Below are 10661 nucleotides of genomic sequence, written 5' to 3' on the forward strand. Positions count from 1 at the left end.
ATGAGACTTTTGACTTTTGAGTTAAGGCTGAAATGAGTTAAGACTTTGGGGATTATTGGGAAGTCATGATTGTATTTTGAAATATGAGAAGGATATGAGATTTGGAATGGCCAGGGGCAAAATGATATAGTTTAGGTGTGTGTTCCCACCAAAATCTTATATTGAAATGTAATCCTCAATGTTGGAAGTGGGCCTAGTGGGGAGGTGATTGAATCATGAGGGCAGGATTTCCATGAACAGTTTGGCATCATTTCCTTTGGTGCCATTCCCACAATAGTTAGCTTTCATGAGAGCTGGTTATCTACAAGTGTGTAGCACTTCCCCCCTGCCCTCGCACTTACCATGTGATGTGCAAGCACTGGATTTATTTTTCACCTTGATTGTCAGTTGTCAGAGGCTTCACCAGAAGCAGAAGCCAGTGCTGTGCTTTCTGTACAGCCTGTAGAACCATGAGCCAATTAAACCTATTTCCTTTATAAATTAACCAGTCACCAATTATTTTTACAGCAATTTGAGAATGGCCTAATATATCCATCAAAAAACTATTAGAAGTAATAACTTGAGTCAATATGCAGAATACAAAATCAACATATACAAATCAGTAGGATTTCTATATGCCAACAGTCAACAAACTGAAAAAGAATTCAAAAAAGTAATCCTATTTGCAATAGCCACAAATAAAACAAAATGTGTGGGAATTTACCAAAGAAATAAAAGTTCTCAACAATTAAAAATGTGAAACACTGATAAAACAAATGAAAGAGAAGACAAAAAAATGGAAAGATATTTCTATGTTCATAGATTGGAAGAATCAGTATTTTTAAAAATGTCCATACGATCCAAAGCAATCTATACATTTCATGCCATGTCTATCAAAATAACAATGACATTCCTCACAGAAATAGAAAAAAAATCTGAAATATATATGGAACCACAAAACACCATAATAGTCAAAGCTATTCTGAGTATATAAACCAAAACTGGAGGAATCCCATTACCTGGTTTTAAATTATACTATCAAGCTATAGTAATTAAAACAACATGACACTAGAAGAAAAAGACATAAAGACAAATGGAATGAAATAGAGAACTTAGAAACAAACTCATACAGCTAAACTAAACTTATTTTCAACAAAAGTGTCAATAACATACAACAGAAGATAAGACAGTTTCTGTAATAGGGCTGGGAAAACTGGCAAGCCATAGGCAGAAGAATGAAACTAGAACCTATTTCTTGCCACATACAAAAATCAAATTAAAATGAATTAAAGACTTAAACCTAACACCTCAAACTATCAAAATTTTACAAGAAAACATTGGGGAAACTCTTTAGGGCATTTGTTTGGGCAAAAATTTCTTAAATAATGCCCCATAAGCACAGACAACCAAAGCAAACATGGACAAATGGAATTACAGCAAGTCAGAAAGCTTTTTTAAAGTGAAGGAAACAATAAACAAAGTGAAGAGAAAACCCACAGAATGGGAGAAAAATTTGGAAATTATTCATCTGAAAAGCAATTAATAGCTACATGATATGGTTAGGCTTTGTGTCCCCACCCAAATCTCATATTGAATTGTAATCCCCAGGTGTTGAGGGAGAGACCTGGTAGAAGGTGATTGGATCATGGGGGTGGTTTCCCCCAGGCTGTTCTTCTGATAATGAGTGAGTTCTCATGAGATCTGATGGTTTTATGAGGGGCTCTTCCCCCTTTGCTTCACATACATGCTCTCTCGCCTGCTGTCATGGAAGAGGTGCCTGCTTCCCTGTCTGCCATGATTGTAAGTTTCCTGAGGCCTCTCCAGCCATGTGGAACTGTGACTCAATTAAACCTATTTCCTTTATAAATTACCCAGTCTCGCCAGGCGTAGTGGCTCATGCCTGTAATCCCAGCACTTTGGGAGGCTGCGGCGGGTGGATCACGAGGTCAGGAGTTCAAGACCAGCCTGGCCAAGATGGTGAAACTCTGTCTCTACTAAAAATACAAAACTTAGCTTGGCATGGTGGCAGGTGCCTGTAATCCCAGCTACTCAAGAGGCTGAGGCAGAGAATTGCTTGAACCCAGGAGGTGGAGGTTGCAGTGAACCAAGATCATACCAGTGCTCTCCAGCCTGGGTGACAGAAGAAGACTTCATCTCAATACATAAATAGATAAATAAATAGCCCAGTCTCAGTTTTTTTAATAGCAGTGCAGAAACAGACTAATACACTACAATATATTGAGTTCAAAACATTCTGTAGAAAAAAATGTAATCCAGTTAAAGAGTGGACAAAAATTTACATGGACATTTATGAAAAGAAGACATACAAATGGCAAACAGGCAAATGAAAAGGTTGCTCCACATTACTGATCATCATAGAAATGCAAATCAAACTGAAAATGAGATATCATTTCACCTCAGTTAAGGTGGCTTTTATCCACAAGTCAGTCAAAAACAAATGTTGCTAATAGCCAAGATTTGGAAGAAACCTAAATATCCATCAACAGATGACTGGATAGAGAAAATGTGGTACATATACACAATGGAGTACTATTCAGCTATAAGAAAGAATGAGAGTCTGTCATTTGCAGTAACATAAATGGAACTGAAAGTCTTTATGTTAAGTGAAATAAGTCAGGCACGGAAAGACAAATGTCACATGTTCTCACTTATTTGTGGGCGCTAAAATTTGAAACAATTGATGTCATAGAGATAGAGAGTATAAGGGTGGTTACCAGAGGCTGGGAAGGGCAGTGGGGGAACAGGAGGATAGTGGGGATGCTAAATGGGTACAAAAAATTGTTAGAAAGAATGAATAAGACAGTATTTGATAGCACAATGGGCAATTATAGTCAAAAATAATTTATATATTTTATAAAAACTAAAAGTATAATTGGATTGTTTATAACACAAGCTATAAATGCTTGAGGGGATGGATACCCCATTTTTTATTAGGTATTACTCATTGCATGACTGTATCAAAGTATGTCATGTACCCCTATAAATATATACACCAACTATATACCCACAAAAATAAATTAAAAATTAAAATTAAAACCAAAGGGAGGAGAGTATAATGAGGCATGTGTGACCTATGGCCTGAACTAGCTTTTCAGGTTAACTTTGGAAAGTCCTTATACAGGAAGAGGGGTCCATTTAGTCAATAGGGGCTTAGAAATTAATTTTTACTTTATAAGTGGAAAAAAGAATTTTTAATCCTGAGCCATAGCTCTCAGTCAGTCAATCCCTGCAGGGAACCCTGTTCTTTACTCTGGAGATAAACACTATTTTTCTTTTCCACTGAATAACACCACATTTCAAAATGAGGGGAAACATCTTGAAACTAAGAGGTACAGCCTTATTAAATTTGATTTGGTTTCAATTGTAATTAATTTAATCACATGTGTTCTAGAGTTTGTCCTCAGTCTTCTCCTACTTTAGGCTCATGATCTGTTGAATTTGCTCAGCTCCCTGCTCAACAGCAGGAAATCAGTTAGAATTTAAAAACCTCATTGTGGCTGGGAGTGGTGGCTCATCCCTGTAATCCCAGCAATTTGGGAGGCCAAGGTGAGCAGATCACTTGTTGTCAGGGGTTTGAGACCACCTGGCCAACAGAGTGAAACCCCATCTCTACTAAATATACAAAAATTAGCTAGGTGTTGTGATGCATGCCTGTAATCACAGCTACTTGGGAGGCTGAGGCAGGAGAATCACTTGAACTTGGGAGGCAGAGGTTTCAGTGAGCCAAGATGGTGCACCACACTCCAGCCTGGGCAAGAGAGAAAGACTCTGTCTCAAAATGATAATAATAATAATTAATAAATAAAAATCTCATTGTGTTCCAGACAGAATTTCTTTTGAATATCAACTGTACCAACTTGCATATTAACTATAATTATTTTGTTTACTTTATATTGAATCCTGAGAAATATTTGAGGACTAATTTCACTCTTTTCTGCCATTTTGGTAAACATACCAAATGCCATCAAACAAAATGCACAAAATTCCTGAGAAATACATTTTCTCCTTGAGGAGTAGACTTGTTGTGTTAGAGGAACTCATGGTTACCAAGCTTCTAGTTTAATAAACATGACTAGAATACTCTATCTTAATATGAGTAGCTAGGTACTCACAAGCATCTAGAAGGTTAATACTCATGGTCTGAAAATAGCCACATTTTTTAGCTGGCCACAAATTACAATTCCAGAATATTAATGGCCATACAAGACATCTTCCATCAAGCCTGAAAAATGTATAAATGTCCTAGGAGTGCAGCATTTTTTCTTAAAGGTAATATTAATGAGCTAGCTTAGGTCAACGGGTTAATGGTCGTTGTTAAAATCAATAGCCCCGACTTTAGTGAGTACATCTGCACCTTCCAAGTTTAATTATAACTCTTTCTCTTTATAGTTAGAGACACTAACAAAAGACAATGCATCCCTGCTCTTGTTTTCTGAGGATGTCCAACTCTGTAATAGAGTCATTTCTAGTAAACTTGCTTCTTTCACTGTGCTCTCTGACTCACCTTAAATTTTTTCCTGCACAAGATCTAAGAATCCTACTTTGTGGTCTGTATCAGGACCCTCTTTTCCAGCAACATCTTTCAGCAACACCATGAAGGGACACCAAGACAAGACCTCCACTCCAAGGAAAACAATCCACATAGAATCAATCAGCTGGCAAGTGGGCTGTCTTTTACAGTCGTGAAGCCATTCAGGTTGGCAAGAACGATTATCCACTATTACTTAAGTGAGAGGCCCTAGGGTATAATGTTAGGGTGAGAGACTCAGCCCAAAGTTAGAGACCTGGGGGTGTCATACTCAGATTAGAGGCCAAGCTCACAAGGTTAGAGGCCCTGGGGTATATTGAGAAGAATGGATTTGGCTAAAAAAGAGGTTTGCCTTTTTGGACTGTCCACCTTGTGCTCTTTGTCCCTCACCTGAGTGCTCTGCATCTTGTCACCTTTCTGCTCACCGCCTCTGTTTTGTAGTAGCCTGGAGGCTGCCCCAGGAAAGAGGGCCCAAACAGTTTAGCTTTTACTTTCCTCAGCGATCCTCTGACTTTTAGCTGATTGCTTATTTAGTTTGCCACTGGTCCAAGTGACATAAAAAAAGAGATGTCTTGGAACCTAGTATTTTTGTACTTTAATTATCAGAAAAAATCAGCAATAACCTCTCCATCATTATGACTAGAAGTTGAAATGTGGTATTTAACAGCCCTACGTGATAAGATCATACATGCTTGTTTAGTGACAGCCTCTTTTATGACAACCCTCTGCAAACAATTAGCCTCAAGATGGAGAACATGAGACTTTTTCTTAACAGTTTTCTCTCATTTCTTAACCATAAGGTCATCTTTGATGAGCTGATATAGGGCACCTGGACCCTACTTTCTAAACCCAGCATGTCACTTTTTTCCTGAGAGAGTTTTGTCAGTTTTGTCATAGCAGTGTGAAAATGGACTAATACATTACAATATACAAGTTACAGCTTTCCCATTTCTCCTGTTCGGTCTGACTCCTTTTTTTGCAGCTTAATTTGTTTTATAGAAGAGAAACTAAATTGGAGGAAATACTTTACATGTAGGCTTCTCTGATGCTTGGTCAGGATAAAAAATTAAAATGGGCTTCTATATGTTTGATGGAGGAAAAGACAAAATAAGGATGGCACATAATTGATTGCCCTTTTAATGCAAGTGCCTCTTAATATTGGGCTTTTCTTAGCTGGGGCTGAACTCCCCCTGCCAGTCCGAGCACCCCATAAGAACACAGTCAGACTCCTTCCAGTTCTGGTGAGGTGTGCAACATGTTATTAACTTCTAGTTTTCCAGGGTTATCTAGTGTCCGGTCATCATCTTCTCCCTGCCCTTCGAGTCCTGTCTTACATACATACCCCACTCTCGAAACACCTGAACTTCACCGGAACAACATGCAGTGGGGCCTCTTATCAGCTGGCAAAGTTGAATGTTTGTGACAGATGATAATAAGGATAGTATATAGGTATATGTACCCTTTTCTATGTCTGAATTAGCCATATGCAAGGAAAAACTAAAACAGTTTTCAGAGGTTCTGGGAAAATTCATAGAGAGATTTTAGAGGCTAACCTTGATGTATGATCTGACCAGGCAGGATTTGCATATATTTATGTTTACCTGCTGCATGGTAGAAAAGCAGTGCATTGTGGGAGTGGCTAGAGCACATGCTAATAGAGTGGCAGCCTACAACCAGGGGCATGATACCTATCAAGTAGGAGGCACAGCACTGCCTGACTAGGACCCAAAAGAGAACTAGAATCTAGAAAAGAGAAATGAATTAGGAAGAAAGTGGGATATAGAGAGAAAAAATATATGATCATTTGACTCCTTGAAGGAATAAAAAAAAAGTATGATAAAGCTTTTTAATTTTTATAAAGTCCGGAAAATTACTCAGGGAAAAGATGAAAATCTAGCCTTATTACAAGGGTGGATAATTTAGACTTTGAGGAAATACACTAACACTGACCCTGACTCCAAGAAGGGACAGGCATTGCTAGCAGTTTATTTTATAGCCCAGTCTGCTTCTGATATCTGCAGGAAGCTGCCAAAAGCAGCCTTAGGCTTCCAGACTCCCATGGATCAGATTTTAGACTTGGATTGTGCAGTTTTCCATCACAGGAATAGGGCAGAGAAAACAAAGCAAATCTCCCAAGAGGCCCAGCTTGTAGCTGCAGCCTTGTGCTTTCCACAACTTCAGAGGCAGCCCCTTAACCCCGGCCCTCGCAGAGGAAGTGAGAAGGTGAAAGTACCAGTCTGTGCCTCTGGGCCACTGTGCCATGGAAATAAATCAATGTGCCTTCTGTAAGAAGGTCGGCCACTGCCAAAGGAAATGCACTGTGCTTCCAAGGGAGCCATCATCAGAGCCCAGCAGACTCGAAAGTGGGAGGTCCTGATACTTCCTACCTCCACTCCCATTGGACTATTAGCTATCGAGAGATGGAGGTGACTCAGGTGACTCTTGAAGTGGCAGGTAGGAGTATCAACTTCTTATTGGGGGTGGGAGCAGATGACTCTGTTCTGATTCAGTACGATGGGCTCCTGTCTCCCCATGATGGACAAGCCCCAAAACGCTGCCTTTCTTCTGAGTTGTCCTCTAGAGCTTCTGGGTTTCTCGCCTGCCTTTTTAGTACTGACTGAGTGCCTGACCTCTTACTGGGGAGAGGTTTATTGACTCAGGAGACCAAGTCATGGTCACCTTCACAGATCATAAAGCATAGAAAGGGTTACTTTTGTTCCTGACCCCTCAGGGGAAAAAAAGAAGTTAAGAATGAGCTGTCACATTTACCACCTGAGGTGTTGTCTCAAGTAAATCTTGAGGTTTGGGCCACACAGGCTCTGGGAAACGTACTAAACACCTCCCCCATTCAAATCCAACTTTAGCCTAGTGCTCCTCGCCCTCAGAAGAGACAATACATTTTAAGGCAAGAAGCATGAGGGGAAATTCAACCCCTTATTGCCAAATTCTTGGCATATGAGTTATGAAGGTCATGAGAGTCTCCTTACAATACTTGCATGTTACCAGATAAAAAGCTTAATGGCAAGTACAGATGTGTCAGAACCCTTAGAGCATTAAGAAATGCAGTTGTCTCCATACACCTCATTGTCCCCAATACTTACCAAGTCCCAGGGGATGCAAGCTGGTTTACATTCTTAAATCTGAAAGATGCATTTTTCTGCATCTCAATGCATCCAGATTCACAGTATGTTTGCCTTTGAATGGACTGATCCAGATACACATTCAGCCTCAAAACTAACCTGGACAGTCATCTCTGAAGGGTTCTGGGATAGCCCCCACTTATTTGAAAATGCCCTAGCTAAGGACTTAAGAAATCTACAATTGGAAAGGGACACGATTATTCAGTATGTAGGTGACTTGCTCATTGCTAGCCCAACTAAAGAAGACTCAAATAATAATACTGTTAAGTTGGTAAATTTCCTGGGAACTTGCAGATATAGGGCATCACCATACAGGGCTCAGATTTTGACTCAAAGACTTAAATATTTGGAATCTGTCTTAACCTCTGGAACTGATCAACATCCCTAGAAGATAAAAAAAGTTATTTTAGTCATCCAAGGGTCCCAGTCCAACAAATGACTGTGGGCTTTTTTAGGAGATGGCTGGGTACTGCTGCTTATGGGTGCCCAGATTTGGGCATGTAGCCAAGCCTTTATATGATACACTAAAGGGAAAGATTTAGAGCTCCTAGAATGTAATGAGAATTGCAAGCAAACCTTCAACACTCTCAAGGAGAAATTGGGCTCTGCTGCAGCCGTGGGAGTCCCCAAGTTGGATGAACCATTTTTTCTTTATGTGAGCAAAAAGCAAGGCATCGGCCTTGGGTAATCTTGTCCCAAAACTGGGGGACATTCCAAGGCCAGTAGCCTAATTTTCTAAGCAGATAGACCAGGTGGCCTCAGGGTGGCCTTGATGTCTTAGAGCTATTGCTGATACCACTTTTCTAGTAGGCAAAGCTAATAAACTAACATTAGGACAGCACCTACAGGTTTTTGACCCCACACCAAGGGAAGGTGGTCCTAGAAGCTAAAGGGCAGCAGTGGATAATAGGAGAACATTTATGAAAGTGTCAGGCCTTATTGCTAGAAACTCCAGACATAACCCTTAAAGCCTGCCAAACCACAAACCCAGCTACTTATCTGCCAGAGTCCACATGTGCTCCCAGCCTTCCTGGCATACAGGTTGTATTAGTCTCTTCTCATGCTGCTAATAAAGACATATCTGAGGCTGGGAAATTTATAAAGAAAAGAGGTTTAATTGACTCACAGTTCTACATGGTCGGGGAGGCCTCACACTCATGGCAGAAGGCAAGTGAGGAGCAAAGTCACATCTCTTACATGGCAGCAGGCAAAAGAGCTTGTGTAGGGAAACTCCCCTTTATAAAACCATCAGATGTGATCCCAGCACTTTGGGAGGCCAAGGCAGTGGATGACCTGAGGTGAGGAGATGGAGGCCAGCCTAGCCAACATGGTGAAACCCCGTCTATACTAAAAGTACAAAAATTAGACAGGCATGGTGGTGGGCGCCTGTAATCCCAGCTACTCGGGAGGCTGACAGGAGAATCGTTTGAACCCAGGAATCAGAGGTTGCAGTGAGCCGAGATCATGATAATGCACTCCAGCCTGAGCAACAGAGCAAGACTCTGTCTCAAAAATAAATAAATAAATAAACCATCAGATCTCATGAGGCTTATTCACTGTCACGAGAACAGCATGGGAAAGACCCATCCCCCGATTCAATTACCTCCCACTGGGTCCCTCCCACGATATATAGGAATTATGGGAGCTACAATTTAAGGTAAGATTTGACTGGGGACACAGCAAAAGCATGACACAGGTTATGAAACGAATTTATTCTAGCAGGCCAGACTTCAGAGAGATGAGCCCCTTGACCATCCCAAGGCAGAGTGGTTGACAGATGCAAGTTGTTTTATGCATCAGGAAAACAGGAGAGCTAGATATGCTATTAGTAGTCAGCACAAGAGAATCAAGTCACAAGCCTTGCTGGCCTCGACCTCAGCTCAAAAAGCTGAGTTAATTGAACTTACTAGGCCCCTGCAATTGGGAAAGGATTTAAAAGTTAACATTTACACTGATTCCAAGTATGATTTTTTTTAGTGCTTCATGCTTATGCTGCAATTTGGAATGGGTAGGGACTCCTGACCCCCAAGCGCTTTTCCATACATCATTCAGATTCTGAGCTTGTTAGAATGCTGCTTTGCTGCCAGAAAGTGACTATAATTAATTGCAGAGGACATCAAAAGAGAGACTGACCATGTAAAAGGAAATGCCCTTGTAGATGCTGCAGCCAAGGCCCCTGCACTGAAAGGGCCAGTGAAGCTTATGGGCGTGCTGGTCAGCATACATAGAACTGGGCCAGAATACTCTGAAGAAGAACAAAAATGGGCCAGGGATTGCATTTCAGTCCAGGGCCCCTCGGGCTGGCTGAATGATGGTAATAAATTACTAATGCCAAGTACCAATCACAGGAAGATAACTCAGCACTTTCATGGTTCTTTTCATCCTAGAAGGGATTCTTTGTTTCTGTTAATGTCTCATTTGTTTATAGGGGTAAATCTTTTCAAGACACTAAAACAGGTGACTCAGCCCTGTGAACTCTGTGCCTGACATGACCCAAACAACCAGCAATTTTCTCCTTCTCCAGTTTAACCTGTCCAAAAATTGAGGAGTCTATCCAGGTGAGAACTGGCAACTTTAATGTACCCCAGTGCCTTTCTGCAGGAGATTCAAATATTTGCTAATGCTTACTGATACCTTCACTGGTTAGATTGAGGCATTCCCCACCCCATCTGAAAACGTTTACCAGAAGAAATAACTCCTCAGTTTGGGTAATCTAAAAGCCTGCAAAGTGACAATGGCCCATCTTTCACAGCAGGCGTATCCCAACACTTATCCTCAGCTTTAAGAATCCAATATTACCTTCACTCGGCGTGGAGACCGCAGTCCTCTGGAAAGGTGAAAGGGCTAATTCTACTCTAAAGAAGACTCTAGCTAAGTCAGAGGCCTTACTATCTCTAACACCCATAGCTTACTGCGGGTTTGAACTGCTCCAAAGTAAACCGTATAATTAAGTCCTGTTGAGTTAACATACGGAAGGCGTTTCCTAACCACAG

Source organism: Pongo pygmaeus, chromosome 11 (genome assembly GCF_028885625.2).
Source record: "Pongo pygmaeus isolate AG05252 chromosome 11, NHGRI_mPonPyg2-v2.0_pri, whole genome shotgun sequence".
Lineage (NCBI taxonomy): Eukaryota > Metazoa > Chordata > Mammalia > Primates > Hominidae > Pongo > Pongo pygmaeus.